The sequence below is a fragment of the Canis lupus genome, chromosome 23 (genome assembly GCF_048164855.1).
Source record: "Canis lupus baileyi chromosome 23, mCanLup2.hap1, whole genome shotgun sequence".
Classification (NCBI taxonomy): domain Eukaryota; kingdom Metazoa; phylum Chordata; class Mammalia; order Carnivora; family Canidae; genus Canis; species Canis lupus.
In genome coordinates, this window is record NC_132860.1 from 46,011,092 (window position 1) to 46,037,095 (window position 26,004).

Consider the following 26,004-nt stretch of genomic DNA (forward strand, 5'->3'; position numbering starts at 1 on the left):
TTGTCCTACTTTCCCAGGGGCAGGAGCCAGTAGAGATCTTGTTTGATCTTCTGCAGTGGGGGGGGGCGGGGGGGGCGGGGAATATAGTAACCAAAGAAAGCTGGGGGGTGTGTGGCAGATGGGAGAATCTGTACAATTCCCCAACTCAATCTGCCCTGAGAAGGAGACACATCACTCTAACACTGTGTGGTGTGCCTCAGTTTACAAAGCAATTTCAGATCAAAATGTCCTACATAAGGTAAGCAGGGTAGGCGACATTATTTTCATTTCAGAGGTTAAGAAATCCCTGAGAGATGAAGGTAATTACTGGCTTATGATTACTCAGCTACTCTGTGGCAAAGGGAAATCTCCAGATTCAGAGCTGTTCCTCATTTGAGTTTGCCCGTGGAGAGCCATGGGCTAATCACGGATTAAGCCCAGGGCCGGGTACTCACGGGTAACGCAAGTCACCCCCAGATCCCCGTTAAGTGAACAAGGTAGGTGTTATCTTCCCCTTTCGCACATGGGTAAACTGTGCAGAGAGAGGCAGAGAGAATTGAGCTATAGAAGATATGAGCGTCTTTCCCAATGCCACACAGCTGGTAAGTGGCAGAGCTTGCATCCAACACAAGCCTTATGGTTCTAAGTCCAGTGCCTTTTCTATGCCACCTTTCTGGATACTGGAAAATCAATCTGGAAATAAAGAAAAAAAATTCTTTTGCTCTCCCGAAATATCTGGGTTGATTGCCTACAATAAGAAACTGATGTAAAGTTAAGAGTCGACTTTTCTATAGAGATGGAAGATTACAAGGAATAGACTTGCCCCAATTATGTACAGTGTAATCGTTTCCCTTCCTGTTCAAGACAAAGGTTACTTTGTGGATGTGCTATGGAAATGTGGTGTGGGAGATGATTTTGTAATGAACTGGAAGAGGGTTGCCAAGGTCAGACAATTGATGGACTGGGAGAGGGCAGGGCGAGGTGAGGAGGAATGCGGTGGACTCAGAAGTCTGATAAAGAAAAAAAGTTTGGGGAAAAGCAGGCTGATTAAAAGCAAGGATTGGAATCACACCGAATGATAAAAAGCATAGCAATTGATAGATGCCGGGAGACGGTTGAGCCCAGAGCAGAGTGGTTTTTAGGCTCTGACGCAAGCAAGAGACTCTCTCTCTAAGGTTATATGGACACACCTTCATTCTCTTAACCTGAAGCCTAGTTTAAGTGCCCTGGGCCTAGAGAGAAGGCAAAGGGATGACTTATAGCATCATTCATTACGCTCAGCCTGTCAGTGAGGCAGAGAGAATTGGGGCTTGTTTGGGGGCAGATAGAATGGAATCCAGGAGAGCAAGGAATTGTCATTTTGGGGTCTCCAATTTGGGTCTGGAAGGAGGTTTTGTTTGGAACCCAGGGAGAAAGCCTGGGTTGAAGCCTAAAAAGCCAAGGCCTAGACAGCCAGGTCAGGAGCAAGCAGCTTGGGCCAGGATCTCACCTGCTGGGTGGGCCCACGCAGGGTGAGGACTGGCGAGTAACCTGAGGACACTACAGTTGGCCCTTGAACAATGTAGGCGATAGGGGAGTCAATCTCTGCACTGTCAGATTCTGTATACACCTTAAAAAAAATCTGCATATACCTTCTGACTCCCCTAAAACTTAACTACTGATAACTAACTGGTGATGGGAAGCCTCACCGAAAACCTAACCAGTTGACAAGCATGTATTTTGTATCTTGTATGTATTATATACTGTAATCTGAGCTAGAGAAGAGAAAATGTTATTAAGAAAATCATAAGGAAGAGAAGATACATTTACAGTACTGGACTGGACTGTGAGAAATCTGTGTATAAGCAGACCTGTGCAGTTGAAACCTGTATTCTTCAATGGTCAATGGTATTTATAATTTGCTTATCAGTAAATATCATGTACTCTGAAAAGCCTGTTTTGTAGTCAAGTAAATTGTCTCTTAATGGCTTCCTGAGAGCATTCTGCTCCCTGATTCGTAGCAGAAGGAGGAATGGGGGCAAGGGAGGATGCCAAACTATCATGCCAACACCAACATGACAACTCCAAGGAGAGAAGCAGATTGTACCTGCCATCGAGAAGGGAGCGGAGGCTGAGGGCATGCCCAGGAATTAGAGTCTCAAAGCCTAAAGCCACCTTACTGAGGACGGTCCTATTATTGTCATCTAGAGGAAATTATTGGGATGTCTTATTTCAACCTCATATTTTTTGGCGAGACTTTACGGGTTATGACTTGGCATCAATTTAAAAATAAGTGGGCTCTTTTAGAAACACTCTGTTCTTTAACTTTTTGGGTGTTTCTCAAAGATATCCTGTCCATCTGGTCCTGCAAAGGTAGGGAGTCAGGGAAGTGGATGTGTTAACTCTGAAGTTGGCCTTACCTCGGAAATAGGAGTGGAACTGGCTGTCCTACATTCTCTTCTTTAAAATAAGAAAAGGCACCTGAGAAATTATTCATTCTTCCCCATGTGATATCCTGGGGGATATAACTGACAGGTTGATTTAGACGAAGAAAAGATAAAAACAAAGCCACTCAGGAAGAATCTTTTCTTTTCTCTCTCTCTCTCTTTTTAAGATTTTATTTATTTATTCATGAGAGACAGACAGAGAGAGAGAGAGAGAGAGAGAGAGAGGCAGAGACACAGGCAGAGGGAGAAGTAGCCTCCATGCAGGAAGCCAATGCGGGACTGGATCCCAGAACTCCAGGATCATGCCCCAAGCCAAAGGCAGATAGATGCTCAACCGCTGAGCTACTCAGGCGTCCCAACGAAGAACCTTTTCTGCAGAAGCTAGAAACAGACCATATAGTCAAGATTTGTTGAATGACATTTAACATTCACTAAACACCTATCAAAACCCTGCTTTGCAGGGTGCCTGGGTGACTCAGTTGATTAAATGTCTGCTTTGGTTCAGGTCATAATCTTAGGGTCCTGGGATTGAGTTCTGTGTCAGTCTCTTCACTTAGCAGGGAATCTGCTTCTCCCTCTCCCTCTGTACTCATTCTATCTCTCACTCTGTCTCAAATAAATAAATAAAATCTTTAAAAAAAAAAAAAACCTGCTTTGATCAGGAGTTATGTTTGCCCCATGGGCTGAGGGATGGACAGTTGCTTCCTTGTATAAAGACAAACTTGTGGGGATCCCTGGGTGGCGCAGCGGTTTGGCGCCTGCCTTTGGCCCAGGGCGCGATCCTGGAGACCCGGGATCGAATCCCACGTCAGGCTCCCGGTGCATGGAGCCTGCTTCTCCCTCTGCCTGTGTCTCTGCCTCTCTCTCTCTCTCTCTCTCTCTCTCTGTGTGTGTGTGTGACTATCATAAATAAATAAAAAAAAATATTTAAAAAAAAAAAAAACTTGTGAACCATGAACATGAAGCAGAATCAAATAGTAAGTGGAAATACTGGCTTTGGGAGGTAAAACTGGAGTTTCAATGAATTTTGACCCATGTCAGTCTAAAACTATCTTTTCTGGCTGTGATTTTTAAAAAACTGTTAACAGAGCTTTATTCTTATATCCTCATAATCTCACAAAACATTGTAACAAATACAAATACTGTAGGCACCTCTTTTTTTTTTTTTTTTTTACTGAGGCATGATTGACATAAAAGATTATATTGGTTGCTGGTGTACAACATAATGATTCCATATTTGCATATATTGCTAATTCATCCCCATAATTAATCTAGTCAACATCTGTCACCATACATCATTACAAAATACTTTTTCTTGTAAGGAGAACTTTTAAGAGCTACTCTCTTTAGAGTAGGTGCCTGGGTGGCTCAGTTTGTTAAGCATCTGACTCTTGATCTCAGCTCTGGTTGTGAGTTCAAGCCCTGTGTTGGGCTCAGTGCTGGGCGTAGAGCCTACTTAAAAAGTGATCCATTCTCTTTAGCCACCTTCAAGTGTGCAAAACGGTATTATTAACTATACTCACTATGCTGTATATTACATATGACTTATTTATTTTGTAAGTGGAAGTTTGTACCTCGTGATCCTCTTCACCATCTCACTCCCCATCCCCACCTTTGGCAACCACCAATCTGTTCCCTATATCTAGGAGCTAGATTTTTGTTTGTTTGTATTGTTTCATTTAGATTTCATATATAGGTGATTTGTCTTTCTCTGTCTGACTTATTTCAATTAGCATAATGCCCTCAAGGTCCATCTATGTTAAAAATGGCAAGATTCCATTCTTTTTTATGACTGAATTATACCTATCTATCTCACATTTTTAAATTTCTTTTGTTGGTCATTGGACTATTAGAGTTGTGTCCATGACTTGGCTATTGTGAATAATACTTTGTGAACATGGAGGTGCAGGTATATTTTCAAGTTAGTGTTTTCATTTTCTTTGGATAAATACCCAGAAATTAAATTGCTGGATCTTATGGTAGATTTTTTTTTTTTAAGATTTTATTTATTTTTTTATTTTAGAGGAAAGAGAGAGCATGAGCTGGCAGGTGGGGGTGGGGAGCAGACTCCACGCTGAGCACAGAGCCCAATGTGGTACTCAATCCCATGACCCTGAGATCATGACCTGAGTTGAAATCTAACCGACTGAGCCACTCAGGTGCCATGATAGTTCTATTTTTAATTTTGTGGGGAACCTCTATACCATTTTCCATAGTGGATCCTGTCTGGCTGTGATTTGACATAAGTACATTTGGGACATTTCCTCTAGGCCAGAAGAGAAACTGAAGGCTGGTGAATGGGCCTATGGTTTTGGAAAGGTGAGAGAGAGAGCACTGATGGTGTTGCCAAAGGTCCAATGAAGTTAGAGGGGAGGGTTCCATTTTAGACCCTCACAGGGAAGCTTCATGGCAATTGGGTAGGTCCTGAAGTATGGGCAGTATCTGCATGACCAAGATCTCTCCACACTATTGACTTTGAGGCCGGTTAATCCTTTGTTGTGAGAGGCTGTCTCGGGTATTACAGGATGTTCAGCAGTATCCCTGGCTTCTACCCACTTGGTGCCAGAACTTCCTCTACCCCTGTGTGACAACCAAAAGTGTCTCTAGAGCTGCCAAGTGTTCCAAATGGGTGCAAACTTGCTTCCAGTTGAGTATCAATAACATAGTCAAAGGTGAAGGAAAAGGATGTTTCAGACAAAAGGATCCCTTTGAAGGAATGTAGAGAAGTGTGACTCTGTGAATGTTGGAGGATGGTGGTGATGGTAAAGAGAGGAATATGGCAAGAGAAGAGGCTAGAAAAATACTTTTGGGCCAAGTTGAAAGCCTCACTAATAACATTGCTAATCAATGGGACTTGATTTTGCAGGGAATCAGAGAGCATGCAATTTGGGAGAAGAGTGGTTGGAAGAGGAATCTGCTAGAAGTACAGACATGGGAATGGCAGAGGGGGAGTGAGGCAGGAGATGGGCTCCAGCCTAGTGTGGGTATAGTGGGTCTGCTCAGTGAGGGTGGCTGGGGGAGACACCCCCAGAGAGATCAGAAACTTGGTGATGACTAGCAAGTGGAGGGTAGGAGAGAGGAATCACATGGGTGAGAAAAAGCTTATTGGACAAAAAGCATAACATTGACTGAGGTAAGGAGATGTAGAAGAAGAGGAGGAGATCTGACGTTTAAAAATGAATTCTTAGGGCAGCCCGGTGGCTCAGTGGTTTAGCGCCGCCTTGGGCCCAGGGCCTAATCCTGGAGACCTGGGATCGAGTCCCACGTCGGGCTCCTTCCGTGGAGCCTGTTTTTCCCTCTGCCTGTGTCTCTGCCGCTCTCTCTCTCTCATTAATAGATAAATAAAATCTTAAAGAAATAAAAAATAAAAATGAATTCTTAAACACTACTTCTATCTGTGTCTCCATGGGGGGCACACAGGAGTGACTCAGATGCTTCCCCTATGGACTTTGAACTACCAGTTACTGGGTCAGGTGGAACAATGCACCTGTTTGGTAGAGCAAAGACAAGGTTTGAATAATAATAATAATAATAATAATAATAATAATGATAATAATAACAACTACCATTTATTTAGCACTTACTAGGTTCCGGGCACTGAGCCAATGTTTTGCACACTATCTCATTCAATATTTGAACAACCTGTGAGATAGATTCTCTTACTTCCACATTAAAGGTTATTTTATTCATCACATATTTATTAAGTGACTGCTATGTGCTGTGCCCTGTTTTAGGCACCCAGGACATATCAGTGAATAAAACAGTAAAACACCATGCCATTGTGGAGCTCACACTTTATGGAGAAACCAAAATGGGGAAACCGGTTCTTAGTGAGTTGAGGTAACCTGTGAGTCTAGACAGCTGGTGAGTGCTGGAGCGAGAGGTAGGCAGCAATGCACCCTCTGTGCTGGCTGTGGTTGGAGACCCCTCAGTAGACATCCCCAGAAAACTCCTTTGCAAGGCAGGCACAGAAGAGGAAAGATTGCCTGGTGCTGTCACATAAGATTTTTGAAGTCCAGAATCCAGATTTGAGGACGGGGTGGGTGACTTCCTCAGTGACAGAGTTCTTGAATTATCTGGAGTGCATATCCTTTTTGGGGGCTTCCAGGCCTGGGATGTACCAGCAGTGTACTCACAGCTTTATGCAGCTCTGAGCAGCAGGTGTCTCACTCCTGTTAGGTTGCCATGACCCCAAATTTTAGTCAAGAGACCATAAAAAATAAGGGAGACAGTAGAGAGCTGTGTCCATCCACTTTACATGTTACCTCACATACTTAACACTTTATACTTTCACACTACTTACTAGCTGCCTTGGGAATTAACCAAATAATGTTCAGTGTAAACTAAGTCCAGATGCATCATTCTTGTACATCCTTGAGCCCAGAGCAGACTCTTTGCTCTGGTGTAGCTCATTTGCTTAAGTTTCTCTGACCACACCCCTCCTCCAAGTCAGTTGAGAAGGACAGACATTGGGTAGAAGCTTTGTTTTCTCAAGCAGAACAGGACAGGAGGAGCAACCACTTTGTACTGTGCAGGCCTCAGGGGCCTGTGGTCTGAGGGTTTTATCTGTGATATAATATATCCCAACTGGATTTTTCTAGAGCTATGGCCTCGATTCACACTGTTTGTGGTGTTCACTGCCCAGAACTGGGGACAAAAGCCAAAATGATTGGACACAGAATATGTAAAACCTGGCCTTGGGGCCCCGTAAATTGAACTTGGGAAGATTTTGGCCATAGTATGTATAAGACACAATGAAACAATGATTAAATGTTTGTTCACGCACTAAGTCTGGAGTGGACTACATTTACAGTATGACCCCGGCCTAACAACATCATGAGAAACCTAGGATGCTTCATTCTTTCCATCCTGCCACCTTGATGTCACCTTCATTCTCAGGCATGTGAGCAAAATGGCTCCTGCCATTAATTCTCATCAGCAATGACCAGAGAAAGAGGAAAGATTTCTCTTTGTTCCCCTTTCTTTGTTTTAGAAATAAGAAAACTTTCCCAGAAGTCTGTAGCAGATTTCACTCTCACATTTAATTGGTTAGAATTGGGTCACAATCTCATTCCTGAACAAAGCCTTGCCAGGAGGAATGGGGCCATCATGATTGGCTTATAGACCAACCAGGGTCGCCATGTGAAGATGGACTTGGCAACAGCTTCCCCTGAAGCACATGGCTATGTGAAAGATGGTGGATGCTGGAACCCAAACTCATTTCCATGTGAAGGATGAAGCGAGGTGGGCTATAGTCTAGGATGGGTAAGCAAGAGCGTTCTCAATAGCTCATGATCTAGCTCCCACAAGTTCAGTGTTCTCGGTACCTCTAGAGATGGGAAACAATCAGTCTTGTATCTTCCCTTACTCAGCCTTACCCTGAGGCCTCCACATCTGATGTACTTGGACTTTGCCAGCTGGAGACCTTTTTTTTCTTTTTCTTTTTAAACTAGTTCTAACCTACTCTGTACTTAGGAACGGCCTTTCTTCCAACATGCTCCAGGCATTTTACAGACTAGATGACCTCCGCCCAGAGGATCACTATCTTCCATTTAAGGAGATGGTGTGAGGGTCATGAGGCAGCCCCAAAGGCCCAATCTGGACCTTCCTCCTCCTGGCTTCTCCAACAGGAGTGATAGGTCTGAAAGGGCCCAGGCTCTCTGTGGAGGCCTCTGGATGCAGAGGTGTGGTCTATTAACAAAAGCTTCCTTTGTGCTGACTGGAGTTTCTGGAAAAAGTTGGCTCCCCAGAAATCTTGGAGAGGTACTCAAGCAGAGTACCTAGATTGCCTAGAGGTGGAGTAGATTAGAATGGCTGAAATCAGTATTTGTTTTCTCGGCTCCATTCTGGTTTCTGCTCTTACCTTTGGGCAGCACACTGGTGGGCCATTGGATTCTCTCAAGAAATGTTCAGTCTCTTCTCTAGCTGGTCAACATGCTGGGTGTGGGGCATAGAGCCATGAGCAAGACACAGCTCCTGGCCTTGAAGAGCTCACAGATTGGGGAGGAGAAAGACTCGAGGAACAGGCAATTGCCACATAGCAGGATAAATGTGTCAGACCTCCTCTGCTGGGTGCTGCTCCCAGGGAGAGGTGTTGTTTAAGCCAAGTCAGAAGGAACAAGGGAAACTAAATATTGCCTATATCCAAGAAAGACCATGTCTCCACTGAGATTTCTTAAAGTTTGTGGAGTATTAATTCCATAGGATGGTAGTTAGAAAATCACCCGGGGAAAAATGAGCTGGGATAAATTTGGGAACCAACAGAGTAAGCAGTCTGGAGGACCCCACAGGTCTTTTAATAAATGTTCCAGTGAGAACCATGAATCTCTCAGAGGGATGTGGAGCATACATTTCCCAATCACACTTGACCACAACATCCTTTCCCCCCATCCCTCTCAGAGGAGTGATTCCAAGTTTGAGAACTTAGAGCATTGTAACAAAATTGAGGTGTAGGTCAGAGAGGGGGTCATAGTTCTGCTCAAAAAGCTCCTGGGGCAAGCTTTTGATACAATAGCTGTGGTAATTTTCTGGTCTGTTTACATTGTGAGTGGACACTATGGTCTCCTTAAATGATTAAACTCGGACAATTAGAGTAAAAATATTCCTCTTGCTGTGGATAGTTTAGCAGTGGGCATGTGGCTCCATTTTTTGGCCAGTGGGATGAGAGAAGTGTGCTTAGGGTTTAAAGGGAAGGTTTTCTCCTTTAGGAAAGAGAAAATGGGAAGAGACAGCTGCTCTTCTTCCTCTAGGCATGTTCTCTCTGCATATGATGGCTAGAGCTGTGAGGACAACTTGCCACCAGCCAGAGGACAAAGCCAATCCAATACCTAGATGGCAGAGTAGAAACTGAAGCAATCCAGGTCTTTGATGACAAGGTTGAGCTTCTGATTAACCACCACTGGAGCCTATTCTGTCTATTGACTTAACTTGGACTTCTTATTATATAACAATACATTTCCTTGTCTTTTGACTAGCTTGAGTCCAGACCTTTCTGTTATTTGCAATCAGAAGCCTCCCGGGTAGGGACGCCTAGGTGGGTCAGTTCTTTAAGCGTCTGCCTTTGGCTTAGGTCATGATCCCAGGGTTCTGGGATAGAGCTCCCTGCTCAGCAGGAAGCCTGCTTCTCCCTACCCCTGCTCATGCTCTTTCTCTCTCTCTCACTCACTCTCTCTCAAATAAATAAAATCTTAAAAAAAAAAAAGAAGAAGAAGAAGCCTCCTGGCTGATGAACTTTCTTTTTTAAATTTTCTCATGAAAATTTTCTGCTGCCATATTTAGTTGTTTTCTTTATCAAGGTTCATAATTTGGATTCTCAGAGTATAGGTAGAGCTGCCCTGGACTCAAGTGTCCGAGGCAGCAGGTGGCATATTAGTGATGGACAAAAGCAGGACCAAGCCTCAGCTGGTGTAGGCAAGCAGGAGATGGTTGTGGGCTGACATTCCAGCAGGGCTGGTAAACGTGTGATTGAAGAGCTGCAGGTAGGCTGCAGACACCTACCAGAGGCAGCTGGAGCTCAGAGAGTCAAGGCAGGAAAAGGAGAAGGAGCTTGCTTCACTGGCTGGCCTGCACCCTCATTCAAGGTTGGCATGCCTCCCGCACCCACACATGCTCCTTCTAGGGTCACCTGAGTGACATGGGCAGGCCTTTGGCTGCTTCCACAGCTCTTTCCCCAGTTCTCCTGCCTTTGACTTCAGTAACATCTTTGTCCGTTACTGGCCTTGTTCCTATGGTATCACATTTTGTTTTATGAGTGGCTCAAATTCATTTTTATACATATTCAAGGAACTTGTTTTTCAAAGGTCTATTGACACAATTTATTGCCAATTGTAATCATTACCATCCTCACCATTTTTAAGTGTACAACTCAGTGGTGTTAAGTATGTTCCCATTGTTGCAAAATAGACCTCTAGAACCTTTTTATCTTGTGTGGTGGCTAATTCTGTGTCATCTTCATTGGACTGCAGGGTCCCCTGATTACACGTGACTTCTGGATATGTCTGTGAGAGTGTTTCTGGATGACATTAACATTTGGATTGGAAAACTTGGTAGAGTAGATTGCCCTCCCAGTGTGGGTGGGCATCACCTAATCGCGTGAGGGCCTGAATAGAACAACAAAAAAAAAAACAGAGAAAGGAGGATTTGTCCCATTCTTGCCTGCCTGCTTGAGCTGGGACATTGGTCTTCTGTCACCTTTGGACTGTGTTTACCCCATTGACCTTCCTGGGTCTGCAGCTTACAGATGGCAGATTATGGGGTTTTTCAGTTTGTATGATCAAATGAGCCAGTTCCTCCTAATAAATGTCTCTCTCTCTCTCCTCTCTTCTCCCTCCCCCGCTTCTCTCTGGAGAGCCTTGATGAATCCATCTTACAAAATTGATACACATTAAAAAACTGCCCTTTGCCCCCTTCCACCTAGCCTCTGGTAGCTACCATTCTACTCCCCATTTCTATGGATTTGACTACTTTGGATACCTCATATAAGTTGAATCAATTAGGTGTTTGTCTTTTTGGACTGGCTTATTTCACTAAACATGATGTCCTCAAGGTTCATCCACACTGTAACATGTGAAAGAATTTTCTTCCTTTCTAAAGCTGAATAATAGTCCATTGTATGTAAAGACCATATTTTGTTTATCCATCCATCTGTTGATGGACATCTGAGTTGTTCCCACCTCTTGGCCATTGTGCCTTGGTGTCACTTTTACCTACTGTTGTGACTGATGTGTGGGTTTCTAGTTGTGTTGCCCAGGGCTCATTTTAACCAGATTTCTCTGGTGTGGCCAGTGGAAGGGAATGTTCAAGAGATACCGCAGTCTCCTAAGGATGGTCTTGCTAATGGAGTTTTCAAGAGAATCATTTATTTCGGGGGAAAAAAAGCAAACGAAAAACCAGAGAACCCACATGTGTTCAACCTATAGCCAATCCAAAATGTATCAAGTAAAAGATGAATATCTTTCCTTCAGTGTAATGATTCAGCTTAATTCTACTCTGTAGGCATAACTGCGGCTGAAATGTAAGCACATTTAAAAATTCATTTTCTTACCAATAAAAGGTAATACAAGCTCAGTATAAATTTTTTTTTTCAGTATAAAATTTTTTAAGAAAAGCAATAATGGCTACCATTTAATGAGGTCATATTTTGTGCAGGGCCTTCGACCAGAGACTCTAACGATATTCTTTTTTTTTTTTTTAAGATTTTATTTATTTATTCATGAGAGACACACAGAGAGAGACAGGAGACACAGGCAGAGAGAGAAGCAGGCTCCATGCAGGGAGCACGATGTGGGACTCGATTCTAGGACCCCAGGATCACACCCTGGGCCTAAGGCAGACCCTCAACCGCTGAGCCACCAGGTGTCCCACGACATTCTTTTTCATCTGCACAACTCCATGAAGTAGGCATTTGTAATATTTCAGGCGAGTTGCAGAGTGGTGGGAAGGCACATCCCCAGCACTGCCATTGTGCACACACCTCAACGCAGGACCCAATTTGTTCACCCTGAATGTGAGAGTGATCAAAGGCTCAGAAGCAGCTCCAGCCCACCCTGACAAAGCTTGCCCTTTGTCCTGAAGTTCCTACAGGCCGTGCAGTTGCCACTGAAGATCTCTGCACTAGCAGAGGCCTGTCAGAGTTGGAAAAACAGCTAGATCTTGCCCCACTGCTGCCCTTTTACACTGCGGCTTACAACATCATCCTAGAAAAACCTAAACTAACAACCTTTGTATTTCTAGTAAAGACAATGTTTACAAACACTGGGTTTTCTCCGGTTCTTGAGCCAAATGGGTGGCGTAACCAGGGCCACGGAGCAAGGCTTCTCCTTTTCTCTGGAAAGCCTATTTCCCTCCATCCAAGCCCAGAAGCTGGTTTCATCCCCTTCACCTTGATGGCCGGGATACAGATTTTGAGCTGATGTCAAATTCATTTTCGTGTGTGTGTATGTGTGTGTGTGTGTGTGTGTGTGTGTGTGTGTTTGCAGGTGAAGCAACTGAGCCTCAGAGACGTTTAATATTTTGCCTAAAGTCAGACATCTAGCACGAAAAAGTTAGAGATCAAAATTGAAGTGGTGGTAAGTTAAGGTACATGAAATGCAGATGTGTTTTGGACTTTGCAAAGTCCCTTCTCGTTTTTGAGTTTCATTTTTCACATCTGAGCTGGGTATAATAGTAAGTACAAGGATAGTTGCAGGAATTAGAAGTAATATATGTAAAGCACCAAGCACAATGCCTAGCTCTTGGTAGGTGGTTCATAACTGCTGGTGATTATAACTGTGCTGCCTGACTCCCAAATCTTTGAGCTTTTCTTGGAACAACAATACCTCTCTCACAGAAATGTAAAAATATAGGGGGAGGAAAAAAAGACAAAGAGAAAAAAAGTTTTTCTGGTTGCACCCTGCTACTCCCAGCGCCAGGACGAAAAGCATTGGCTTTTGGTGATTTTCCTCATTCTGCCATTTCTTTCTAGGAAGCATCCCCCGTAGTTTCCTAGATTGTTGTTTATTATTTCCTTTTCACTTTTCATCACATGCTGGTGCCAACTTTAGTGTCTACTTCTTACCATTGAGGGTTTTGGGAGAAGGAGCAGCCCTGGCGACAAGAAGCCTCTGTGGCCAACAGCCCTTTGAGAAGTGTGGGCCTCTCCAGAGTGGCAAGTGAGAGTTCACTAGAGCGATCTTCATTCCTTCATGCTTTGAACTGGTTCTTTTTCAGAGCTGGAGCTGCTCCCTGGCATACTAGCGTCTTGACCTTCACCATGACTTTGTACTCTTGTGTTTGATGGCAGATACTTCCTCCTCTGAGATAGCTCCCCATCCCTCTATCTGCCCCCGACCCCACTCCGGTCAGCAATGCCCCTGCTCCTCCAGCCAGGACCCTGACCTGACACTGACCCCCAGCTAAGCTCTTTCAGCACAGCTTTTTGCTACCACTTTGGGATCTCTCACCCCACCCACCCTTCAACTTAGCTCTTCTCTAGCTCAAATTTTCCAGGGGTCTCCAGGCTCTTTTTCTTCTCCTTGGTCTCTGAGAAGAATTCTCTCACATCTCCAAAGTTTCTCTCACCTCTTCTCACCTCCTTTAACACAGATCTATTCAGGGCCCCTGGGGGCTCAGCGGTTGAGCTTCTGCCTTCATCTCAGGGCATGATCCCAGGGTCCTGGGATCAAGTCCTGCATCAGAGTCCCTGCAGGAAGCCTGCTTCTACCTCTGCCTGTGTCTCTGCCTCCATCTCCGTGTCTCTCATGAATAAATAAATAAAATCTTTAAAAAAGAAAGATCTGTTCACTGCTTAGCTCTTGAATACAGGTTCAGAGCATGTATCTTGACTATTTTTTCCCAATTATAAAGTATATTTGCTTCTAAAAACAGAGGGCAACAACAATAATAGTAAAGATAACAAACCATTCCTTTAACCTTCCTTCTTCTTCAAGTCATTTCTCCTATCACCAAAATTACTAAATGATTAGGCAATCTCCTCCACTCCTTCCTTTTATCCTGACTTTTGCCTTGACACTGTAATGGAATTCCTTTCTTGAGAGGCACTAAGGACCACATTCTTGCTAAATCTGCTGGCTTTTCTCTTTGTTCCTCACCTTTAATCAATTCAACAGATACTATTAAGGCCCTTGGCCTGCTAGGTATTGAGGCCACTCCTAGAGCCAGATCCAGCCCTTGGGCCCCAGTAATGCAGTTTCGTGGTAGGTGGTCTTGTGGATCAGCTCTTCTTCCCTTCCCTTTCTGACACCATGACTCTAGATTTTCCTCTTTCCTTTCTTATCCAATGGAAATTGGATCCTTTTCTGTGTTCTTTACTGGTATCCTGGACTGACATTCCTGCCCTGTCCCTGAAATGGAAGCATTCACGAGGTTAACTTTTTGGCTCCTTCCTCTCCATTCCCTTTTGGCATTTGCCTTCAAGAGTCACCTCAATTTCACTGCCCCTGACTCTCCTCCTGCCAATTTGCTATCTCATTGAAATCTTTATAGCTTGCTAGATAGTCCAACTCAGATGCTCTGCATGTAACTCCTACTTGAAATGTCCAACACTGAGCTCATCCTTCCCTCACCTCTTAGGCATTTCCCCCCAGCATGTGGACCTCCTCTGAGAACTTCCTCCACTCCAGGTTGGGCTTGAAGGACACCATCCTGCACTCTGGGTCATAGCTGGTTGGAATGATAGTGGGTGTCCTGCTGCTCTGGATGAACTGGGACATGCTGCAAAGGCAGAGATGAAGCTGCCATCTTCAATTGTGTGTGTGTGTGTGTGTGTGTGTGTGTGTGTAGAAGAAAGGAAATCTGGTTTGTGAAAAGAGGCACAAGTGGAGTGAAGAGAGGCAGCAAAGAGATACCCTGCAGACTCTAGATGACTCAGCATCGCCAAGGAACAACATGGCCCTAGAAGTATTGCCCATTCCCAATTCCGGACCCTTGTAAGGTTCAGCTATACTATCTGCCCTTACATTTTGAGATATAATCCTATATTTTTAGAATAAATTCTCCCTTTTCTACTTGAGTCAGCATAAGTGAGCTTCAAATGAAAGAGGCTTGACTGTAACACCCTCCAGCCCAGACCTTCATTGGATTAAGATTTCCCTTACTGGTTGGAACTATCTTCCCTCAGTATTCAGGCTGAAAACCCTCATGTTATCTTTGGCACTTGCCTTACCTCATCCCAACTCCCATCATCTACCATTACCTGACTCCTTCTTTCCACTCCTCCCATCACACCTAGGTTATTACCTCTTAATCAGACAACTAGGAGTGCCATCACTTCTTATTTGTCTCCTGCTCTGTGGATTAACTAGACGCCATACTTTCTATCAGTATGCCCCTGTACTTTCTCATCACCATGCCTTATTGGGGCTGCCGGGAGACCACCCTCCCTTCTCTTTTTACTCATCCATCATACTCCAAACTAAACATCTTCTTCACTGATGGGCTTCTTCCCCAACCAGTTAACACTGTGTCTGCCTCCAAGTACCCATTACCCTTCCTACACCTTTCTCTAGGCACTTCTCACATTCTGCTTCTTCTGAGATTTATGGGTGTCTCTCTGTATCATTTCTCCCATTACACCACTAGCTCCTTGAAGGTCGAGATTTGATCCTGTTTATTTGTTCTTTCTTAATACTTTGCCTCTCATCAATCAAAGAAAACTTGGTACTAGCTTCCTATAATCCACAGAAGCCAAAATGACTTTTCAAAAACATGATCGAGATCATGCTGCTCCTCTTCTTGAATCCTCCAGTGACTTTTTCTACACTTGGTGTTGCCAGCCTTGTCCATCCATCTAGGATCCTTGGACACACTAGGCTTGTTTCTGCTTTAGGGCTGTTGACTCCTAGTTCTCTCTGCCCGGAATGATTCTCCATCAGCTCTCTGCCTGGAATGATTCTCCATCAGCTCTCTGCAGGACTGACTTTTACTATTACTCAGACCTCAGCTTTCATGTCACCTCTCAAGAGAGGTCTTGGGACATCTCCATCAATTCTGAAGTAAGTTACCACTCATTTCACATCCTATGTATATTTTCTACATGGCTCTTCTGTTTGCTTTTCTTAAAACAGCTTTATTGAGCTATACCTTATATACCATAAGAGGCATTTGTTTAAAGTACATCATTTAATTGATTTTAGTATATTTACAGAACTATATAACCATCATGATAGTCTATTTTAGGACATTTTTGGCACCCCAAAAAGAAACTTTCTATCCATTGGCAGTGCAGTAGCACCCCTCTCCCGACCACTTTACTGTTTGGCTTCTGGAAACTGCTAATCTGCTTTCTGTCTCTGTAGATGGGCCTGTTCTGGATCCTTCTTAGACATAGAATCATATAATATGTGGTCTTTGTGACTGGCTTCTTTTACATTTTGTATTGTTTCTGAGGCTCATCCATGTTGTTTCATGAATCAATACTTCATTCTTTTTTTGGTGCCCAATTCTCCTTCATTGTGTGGATATACTATGTTTTACTTACTATCTCATTAGTTGGTTGGACATTGGGTTGTTTCTGGTTTGTGCTTATTTTTCCTTCCCTCTCTGTGAAAGAAGAGAAGGACCTGCGTCTGTGTCATTCTCCATGATAAATCCACAAGCACATTCGTGGTGTAGTGACCGCATCCTCATGCAATGCCTCTGGGACACGAGTAAATGCACGGAATTGCTGGTACAGTGGAGCACACTTGCATTCCTAGGGTCTTGGACAGTGTCTAGCACAGAGGAGGTCTGCAAACCGCATTCTCTGAGCAGGTGGGTTGTTAGGTTGCAGAAGACAGTGGGCAGCAGCAGCTCTGCTGTCCATCTGTCTGCTTTCCCACCTCCTTCTGGTAATATACAGTTCTCCTACCCTTCACCCACTCTCGCCAGGCCTGAGCTGCAAGTGCCCATGTTCCTTGCCATAAAGAGAAAGCAGGTGCCAGGCAGAAGAGGAGGCCACTGTGTAAGGGGAAGCAGGAACAGGCAGACACTTGGGTTGTCAAGGAGAGTGCCAGACCTCTGGTTCCCTGAGGCCTTAGATCCCACAGCTCTTCCTTTGACTCTGAGCTTCAGCAGGATCTTCCCAGGTAAACGAGTCAATAAACCCCTTTGTTGCTTTGGCGAGCTTGGCTTGGCTTCCTGTGACTTGCCATAGAGTCTGATGAATACACTGAGGATCCTACTCACCTAACTGGTCTGGTCACAGCAACAAATAAGAATTGTCTAGGGTTTCTCAGATGAGAAAATATTTTCATGGTCATTATTTTATTCTACCTTCTTAACAGAGGGGGAAGAAAAATCACAAACCTAATTTTAAACATGTGGAAACCGAAGATCAGAGACATCAAGTGACATATCTCAGGTCACCCAGCTGAAAAGCTGCACAGCCAGGCCTCTGGCCCCCGGTTATGCGCTGTTTGCCTACTGGCCCCAACACTCACAGCTGGCTTTGGGAGGAAAGGGTGACATGTGCTCCTGGATGGTTTGGTGGTAAGTCTGGGACCTCCCGTAAAGCCTCAGGTGTTTGCTAAGTAAACAAGTGGACAGATTGAAACAGGAAGACTTCCACAGCTGCCCAGGAGCTGAGCACAGGGGTCTCCGGTTATCTGCAAACTAGACGCAGAGATGAAGGGTAAGTGTTGGAGTAAGTCACAAAGTGAAAACCAGACACTTAGCAGTGGCCAGATGAAGAGGATGATACACAGCTTTGCCCCCCCTTCTTCTACCCCTTTCCTATTTCCTCCCAGTTCTCTGCCCCCTTTCTTTATAGATGAGACCAAATGGAAGACGACGAAGATCCTTTCCCTGTGAGCTGACTGACACCCCAGGCAGGCTTCCTAGAGCCACACAGCAACATCAGAACACACAGAAGATCAAGAAGACAGATTCTGACATTTGAGTTGTCCCCAACTCCTCCTCACTCCTCCTGCCACACGTACTCTCTCGGGCCTGTAATATTCTCTTCAGTGACTACTGTACTACAGCCACACTAATTTATTCAGTGTACTCCAACTGTCCATGTTTTCCCTCCCACATCCCTCTTTCTCTGCCTAGCAAACTCTTATTCATCCTTCAAAGCCCAACTTGAATGTTACGTCTTTTAAAACTGTCCTCCAGGGATTCTCTGGACTCTGAGCTTCCATGGTACTGGATAAACATCCCTCTGTAACACTTTTCACACTGTGCCATCTCCGGAGCTTTTGCTGCATTTGTGTTCTCACCAGATGATAGTTCCTGGAAAGCCTGTCTGTCCAAGGAAGCTTTGTCTCCCAGCCCTGGCCCAGCATCTGCACAATAGTAAGCGCTCAACAAGCGCTTGCTGAAATTTTGCAAACGAAGGCTGACCTCTCCTAGAACGAAGGCCTGAGACTCCAAGAGTGGCTGAGCACATTCAAGAAAAATTTATCGAAACTTTCTCTCATGTGATGACTGATGACTTGAAGGAATCATTCGTAATACGATCAGGCTAATAAAAGAGGCCCTTTTGGTAGAAGTGCTTAGAGAACCTCTAGTTATGAGTTCTTTTTGATAAATAGTGCAGAAAAAAGCCCTTTCCTATTTCTGTTCCGGTTGCTCCCTTGCAGTGCAGATGATGAAGAGCATTATTTTGATCTTTATTTCGTGGCAAATAGTGTAGAGGGAGATGGCCCCGAGTTCGCCTGTATTAGCTTAAGAGGGCTGCTACAGCAGGGGACCACAGGCTGAGAGGCTTAAACAAAACAAATTTATAGTCTCACAGTTCTAGAGGCTACAAGTTCAAGATCAAGGTGTGGGCAGGGTCATTTCTTCTGAGGGCTGTGAGGGCATCTGTTCTCTGCCTCTCCCCCGGCTTCTGGTGTTCCTTGGCCTATAGGATCATCACCCCAATCTCTGCTTTCATGTTCACATGGTGTTTTCCCTATGTGTGTGTCGGCCTTCAATTTCCTCCTTTTTGTGAGGACCCCAGTCATGTAAGATGCAGGCCTATCCTACTGACCTCATTTTCACTTGATTGCCTCTGTCAAGGCTCTTTCTTCAAATAAGACCACTTTCTGAGGTACAGGGGATTAATACTTCAGCATATGAATTTTGGAGGAATGTAATTCAACACATAACAGTGACTCTGAATTGACAGCTGAAATGAGTTCAGAACTTAGAATCCTGAAGCCAGGTAGACAGGAATAACAGAAGTAGAGATTTTCAGGGAAGTTCACTTCTCTTCCCTGAGTCCATCTCTCAGTGCCAATAAAGGCTTCATTGTACTACTGGAGAGATTCAGAGGGAGAGATGCTAAGAACATTCCAGAAACCACAGGTGAATATTCACCTAACCTGCCTTGTTTCGGCTACTACCAGGGAAAATGCACCTGCAAGTGGTGGAGACAGACAGAAATAAAGTGAAAGAGAGACAGAATGACAGAAAATACATGTACTTCTAAGTAGAGGCAGATTTTCCATGATGCTAATAAAACTCAAGCTTCATGGCTTGTTAAAAAGGATCCTGTACTTAATTTCATCTTCTTTTTTTGAAAGATGAACTCTCCCTCCAATGATATGAAATCTAGGCTCCTCAAAACCTAGATCTACTCTGCCTCTAACAAAAATACCTGGACTGTCTTTGGGGTTCAGAATGGGATGTAAGAAGTTCCCCTTCTCCTTCATATAGTTTGGAAGACAAAACTCACATGGAGTTGCCTCCCCAAAGTCCTGCCTAAGTAAAATGCATTGGCCACCGGACCCCCCAGAAAGCCAGTCATTCCTCCTGCCCCATTCACATGGAATGGACTTCATTCCTCTTCCCAGAGTGACTGGCAGCTTTAAAATCTTAGCAGAGCTTACTGGTCCCTAGAAACTTCTAGTCCTGAAACAGGGAGAGCCTAGGACAGATGCCCATTTGAGTGAGGGGGGCCAAGGGAAGTTCCAGAGAAACCACTCTACCAGCCATCTGAGGGATGGGCTGACCTGGGCTTGGTGGTAAGAGAGCAGGTGACCAGTTCATTTGACACCTCCCCCCCCCGCCCCCACAACCTCCTGCAGCAGGGGAGTGGAACTGCTAAGGGAGAGCACACTTAGCAATTTTCATTTCTTTGGGCTTTGCCCTGCTCTCCCTTAGTTTCTGGGTTTTTCCTTTCCATAATATTATTGCAGAGCTGGATGCTGGTGACACTGCTCTTGGCCAGGGCTGGCTCTTTATTTGCAGGTAATTAACTTGGCAGAGATGGTGGTATTTAATAGCTAAGGTTGACTGATCAAAATGTCAATGATCTCATTTCTCAAAAATGCTTTATGTGTGTTGTTTTTTTTTCTCCTAGGCCCACAGTGTCTATTTGAATTTCCCCTCTCTCTAAGACGAGATTTATTTGTACCATTCAGGCAGTAACTGGTATCTTCTATAATCTAATCTCTCTCACAAGTGCAATCCCAAGATTTGAAGAAACTGGGATTATGGGACGATCGGGATTAGTATATTTACTGGTCTGCCACTTGGGGATTGGTCAGAACTTCCGTGTGGCAAAGCCAACATTATCTCATTCTTAAGAGGGCCATGTGACAGGCTTGAAAAGGCCAGTCGTAACTTCAGATTTCTAAATAATCAAATCAAGTAGACATTCAATGATTGCTTAGTGATTGGATGTTATAATGGCTAGAAAAACCTCACTTCAAATCAACCAGATATTTATGAAGTCCAATCAACTCTATAGGCATGGCCTAAGAAATAATTACCCCTGTTTTGCTGATGAAAGCTTTGAAGTATAAAAAGCAAGTGGCTTGCTCAACTTTATATTGACTTAGGCATATAAGCCACAGAACTTAAATAAAATCCTTGGTTGTGTATTTTTGATCTCAGGCTAAGAATGGGGACATGTTATAAAGAGGAACAGTAAAGGAGCTAGGGATGTTTAAAGAATGTGACCATGGCATGGCCTAGACTCACAGACACCAGAACTTCAAGGTTGTTCAGAATCTGTAGCAGTTCCAAAGACTCCGTGAAACTGTTACTTACATAGTAGCTGAAGTTCTAGATTCTTTAGTTCTCTGCCGTTGATCTGATTCACTACTCATCCAGTGTCTTTTTTAGGTAAGCCCGCCCACTTCTCTTTGAGCCCCTAATAGAAACTCACCTTCCCTGACCTCTTTCTTCCCCCACAGTTAAATTCCTTGCTTGTTTTATTTTAACTTTTTAAAAAAAGATTTATTTATTTATTTGAGAGAGAGAGAAAGAGAGCACGAGCAAGGGGAGAGGGAGAGGGAGAGGGAGAAGCAGACTCCCCACTGAGCAGGGAGCCCAATTCCCGGGCTCGATCCTGGGACCCTTGGGATCATGACCTGTCAAAGGCAGATGCTTAACCCACTGAGCCACCCAGGTACCCCTAAATTCTCCATTTGAATAGAGCTTTGTTACCAGTCATAGACAAGGCTCTGGAATACTTGGGTTCCTGGTTCAATCAGATATGGCTTTGGTATGAGTACGGTCATGTGTAACAGAAAATGACCAGCCCACTTAAGTAATAGTTAGAGGTCAGAGGTGGCGAGTCCCCTAGAAGGGGATGGCAGGGAGCAGGGATGCTGTGATTGACTGTCAGCTCTAAATAGCACACTGACATAACCCAAACCATTTCCCTATTTCCTTATTTCGTCTATGCCGCACATAGCAAAGGAACTGATTTAATATCTCCTCTGGCTTCTTTAAGGGAAGGGCAACTGAAGATGGTTGGTGGTTGTGTCAGTTTGTGGGATTTATCTACAAAGCCATGGGAGAGCTCAGACTCCAAAGGAGGAAAGAAAGAAGAAAGTGAAGGAAAAAATAGTTATCAATTAGAGGGCTGATACTTATTTTGGCAGTGACATTATATAGTTAATGACTAGCTATAGGTCCCCAGGACACCTGATTATTCACCATGAGGCCTCCAGCAAGATGGTTCATGGCTCGGAGCCTGGCTGGCTTCTATAAAGCAGGAGATGATAATAGCATATGCCACCTCCCTGCCTCTCCTGAGGTGTCTGAGGACAAGTTAACATTTGCACTGAGCTTTGAAACTCTGGGATGAAAGGTGTGAACAGACTACAAAGAGGCATTGTACTGGTGATTTACATTTGGTCCTCAGACATTTCAGGCCCTTGTCTGAGGCTGGGTCTGGCAGCGAAGGGGAGGGAGGAGGAGGCAGGGGCAGGGGAAGGGACCGAGGCGCTAAATGTCACACCCCTGGAACAAGGATCTGTGGGCTGCCACCTTGGGGGAAATCCAACAGAAGAGAAGGTGCCTCCACCAGGGAATTTACTCTAATACACTGAAGGGTGTGGGAGCTGTGGTTTGTCTGGTTTCGGTAAAAAAAGTTCTCAAAGCAGAAAGACTGGACCTAGTACAGCATCTCCCTGGAGTCCTGGTAGAGATGGCAGCCCCAGTCGTGCCATGCAACTCTTAACTTCTGCTAATCCTGCTCCTACTTGCAGTGACTGTCCCTAGGCAGAGGCTGGGTGACATAGGCTCCAGTCAGCCGGTTTCATAAGGCCTCGGCCCTGAAACAATCACCGAGTGCCTCCTGCACCACCTCCTTCCCTCGGTCCCTTTGATATTTAATTTCCTCTTTGAGGCTGTCCTCAATGGCCATTTCTGTTTATTCCACCTACCATGAAATGGTACTCTGTGTGATAGGCTGTTAGGAGGTGGTGGCCCAGTGTGTGGTTTGCTCTTGGCTCTGGAACCTGCCTGGGCACGTCCCTAGGAGCTGGCTATTCCCAGGCCCGCAAATAACCCTGCTTTCTTCATTTCACCCTAACCTGGCTCTGAATGGGGACCCCATGACCTTTGTTTACTCAACTTCCTCACACCCATCCATCAAACCTTGATCACTTAGAATGCTTGGTGAATTCACTGGTTATGAGGGACATTAAGAGTTAAGAAGGGATAGGTTTTCATCTAGATGTCCCCTTCCCTTACACCTGCTATGCTAAAGAAGTGTGTTCTCCACCTCTGAGACTGAATTTTCTTACTTGTTAAAATGAGATAATGACATCTATCCTACCTATTCACAGGAGCATTTTGAGAATCAGGTGGTTTAAAGTATACGAAAGCATGTGATAAATTAAAGAGGAGGGAAATTAGCTCACTATATTGGAGTTTTACAATGCTTCTACTTAAGCCACTGAGCAGCAGCCAGGTCCAAATGCTCTGAACTCTTTGCATATGGAGAGGCGTGTGGGAAGGGCATTGGGCTCTGTTGACATCAAGGACTCTTAAGCTCATGAGCCTGACTTTGGTGTGGATTACATTTGATTCCCCAGTGACAGTTCTGGGGTCTTCCACCAGGGTATGTAGTAGGGGGGCAAGTGATTGAGGCTGTCTTCTAAGGTCAATGGGAAACCATTGGAAGGATTAAAATGGAAGAGTACCCTGATGAATTTTAATATTAAAGCCATTCTCGGGCTGTTATGTGGAAAATGGAATGTAGGTATTTGTAGTGCAGCTGTTATTGTTCAGCTGACAAGCCTCTGAGTCCCCATTTTATTTGGGGAATTCCACCACTAACTGGTCTTGAGGTGGGAGACTTCCCCCACCCCCCACCCCTCTAGATGTTGAACATGCCAGATACTCCCTCTGCCAGTTCTGAACGCTAAGGAATGGGCATGGGTGCTCCACCAGGGACTCCAAATCTAGTTCTAGGCAAAGACCTGGGACAAGACAGATTTATTCCAGCAGTGGCAGAGATGGCCAGCCCAGGGGCCAGTGGAATCCCTAGTGCCAAAGGGGGCCCATGCTGGAGAAGGTGGAGATCCCGCAGGGAGAGCATAACATTCTGACCAAGCCCATCCTGTACCAGGATGTTACTGCAGTGCTTTCTCAGCCTCTCTGGGCTCCTGCTGGTTTCTCAGGTGCATTCTACTGCCTTCTCATGGATTCTGTGAACTTCCCAAGAGATTGCCAACAATCCACTTCCTGCTTAACTAGAGTAAGTATGTGTTGTTTTCGTGCAATCCAGAGCAGCGACATGTTTAGAGGGAAGGGGAGAATAAAGAGGCTTATCCAGTCAACCAGCGAGAAATGACAGTGGCATGAACTGAGCGTGGTGGTGCAGGTGGGAAAAAGTGAGTGCAATGGATTTTGGGTGCTGTTGAAGGAAGAGTCATCAGAATTTCCTAGTAGTTTGTGCCTAGGGAGGAGCAAAGCAGAATTAAGGAAAGCTTGATGTTTGCCTTGGAAATGTTTAAGCATGTTTGTATAAGCCCAGAAAAAGTCTGGAAGGAAAGGCACTAAACCTTTATCAGGGCTTGTGTTTGGGAGGTCCCTGGACCTATAGTAGGAACAGAGGCTTTACCTCGTATTTTACACATAAAAACATGATTTATTTTATACTTACTTCATATTTTACATTAACAAATGATAGCACTTGGGTGCTTTTTTTTATTTGTTCCATAGTTTGTAAGTAAGACATAAAAAATATTTTTGAGAGAAATCTTAGGAAAATTTAGGCAGTGTTAAAGGCAAAATTAGATTAATGAAGAATGTTTAGGTCTCTCAAAAAGCTGAGGGGAAAAATAAAACTTTCTTGGCTAACTAAAAGAAATGCTACTATTTGAAAGGGAAAGCAAGAGATGAGGACCAGAGGAAGATTTTCGTAGGAAGTCATCAATCATTTTATCCCAGAGCAGAAGGTTTCACAACCAAGGGGCAGAGTACCATGTTTCCTTAAATAGCATTAATTATGTATTTAGGAAGTGAAGCTGTGCTGAATCCAAAGCTATCTAGATTTGAGACCAGATAGTTAGCAGTTAGTAGGAGTTTACCTACATCAGAGATGAGACATTCCTGAGAGAGTTTGTCAGAAAGCTGTCTAATCTTATCTACCCTCCCACTCCCCCAAGTCAGGGTTTGGGAAGGGGCGGTGAGGGATTGAGGGCTGGGCTGTGGCCAGCAAGGTGGGAGCACCACTTACCAAAAGTCAGAAAAGCCAGGCCAGGTTGTTTGTCACTCAAGGCTGAGTTGAAATCACATATCAGTCTGTAGGCCAATTTGTTCATTTCAAATCCCGAAGAGTGAACCCAAAGCAGAGCCCAATCCAAATGGGGAACTGGCCAAATAGCTAAGGTAGGCACAAGTGGTAAGGCGGGAGAGCCACTGCTTTGAGGCCCCTGGCGCAAGCCTGGAGTTATGGCATTCAATCATGGGTAGAAGTGTGTCTTGGATGGTGAAGAGTTCCTGAGAGGAATTGATGTGCTTTCAAGGTCCCAGGGAGTCGCCTGAAACTCAGAGGCCTGTATCTGAGGGAAACGGGGACGTAAATCAGATTTTATTTTAGATTCATCATTTATTTTAGATTCATTGATCTGTCTATCCACTCATCTGTTTAGCAGTTTCAGATTATAAATAAACTCTAACATATTATTAATTCAAATGAACTTTGGGGGAAATATATGCAAAGAAAAGCATTTTTATGAATTTCAAATTGGGTATAGGGACTGAAAATGAGGTTAAGCAAATATTATCAACTATAGTTTCTTTGAGGATCAACTTTGAAGAAAAAGATATTAATTTTGTAAGTAGTATAGAAATGTTTACATATAAATGGGTACTGCTGTGGTTCTTCAAATATGTGTCTCTTCACTTAGGTTACACAAAATTGGACTGGAATTTTGTTTATCATTCTCATTACTTGGCAAACCTTTTCTTCACAGATATCCTAAAGCTAACCTTCATCCCAATGTCTATTAGCATATATAGAAAAGATTTCCTTTTCACGAGACTTGTTTGTTAAGTCGATCCTTTTAATAAAAAAGGTATCGCATCTGCAAGAAAAATATATTTATACCAGTGTACATAAAAACTCATAATTTAAGTTGTCTGAAGTTTTGAGTTATTTCAATTTGCTTCCACCAGGATGGGTACATAAGAGTTAACAAGTTCTAGAAGTCTCGAGAATAAAACTATAAAGTTGAAAACATGACAATACAGTCACTAGGCCTGACTCCAGAAGTTTCATTTGTGTTAGGGAGGGCAGCGGTGATGGGAATCCTGTTCAGAAGAGCATCTAAGTTTCAGAGTTTCCCCGAAATAAAGATACCATTATTCAGTTGGAGGCTTATCCCCAGGGGCTCAAGTTCACCCCCAATGATTAATTACAATCCCATTCGTCTGGTGGTAACGCCTCTCC

General features: G+C 44.2%; 1 protein-coding gene across 46 annotated transcripts in view; it reads left to right on the forward strand.

The window, feature by feature from the left end:
• Nucleotides 1-26,004, forward strand: part of LOC140615193 (uncharacterized) — a 143,588-nt gene that overhangs the window by 17,962 nt on the left and 99,622 nt on the right. For 3 of the 46 annotated variants that reach the window (XR_012015971.1, XR_012015936.1, XR_012015933.1), the window contains exon 3: nucleotides 17,165-17,369. The exons of the other annotated variants lie outside the window; for them this stretch is intronic. The gene's annotated coding sequence lies outside the window, so the exon portion shown is untranslated. The remainder of the gene's footprint in view (nucleotides 1-17,164; nucleotides 17,370-26,004) is intronic. 46 annotated transcript variants of the gene reach the window in all.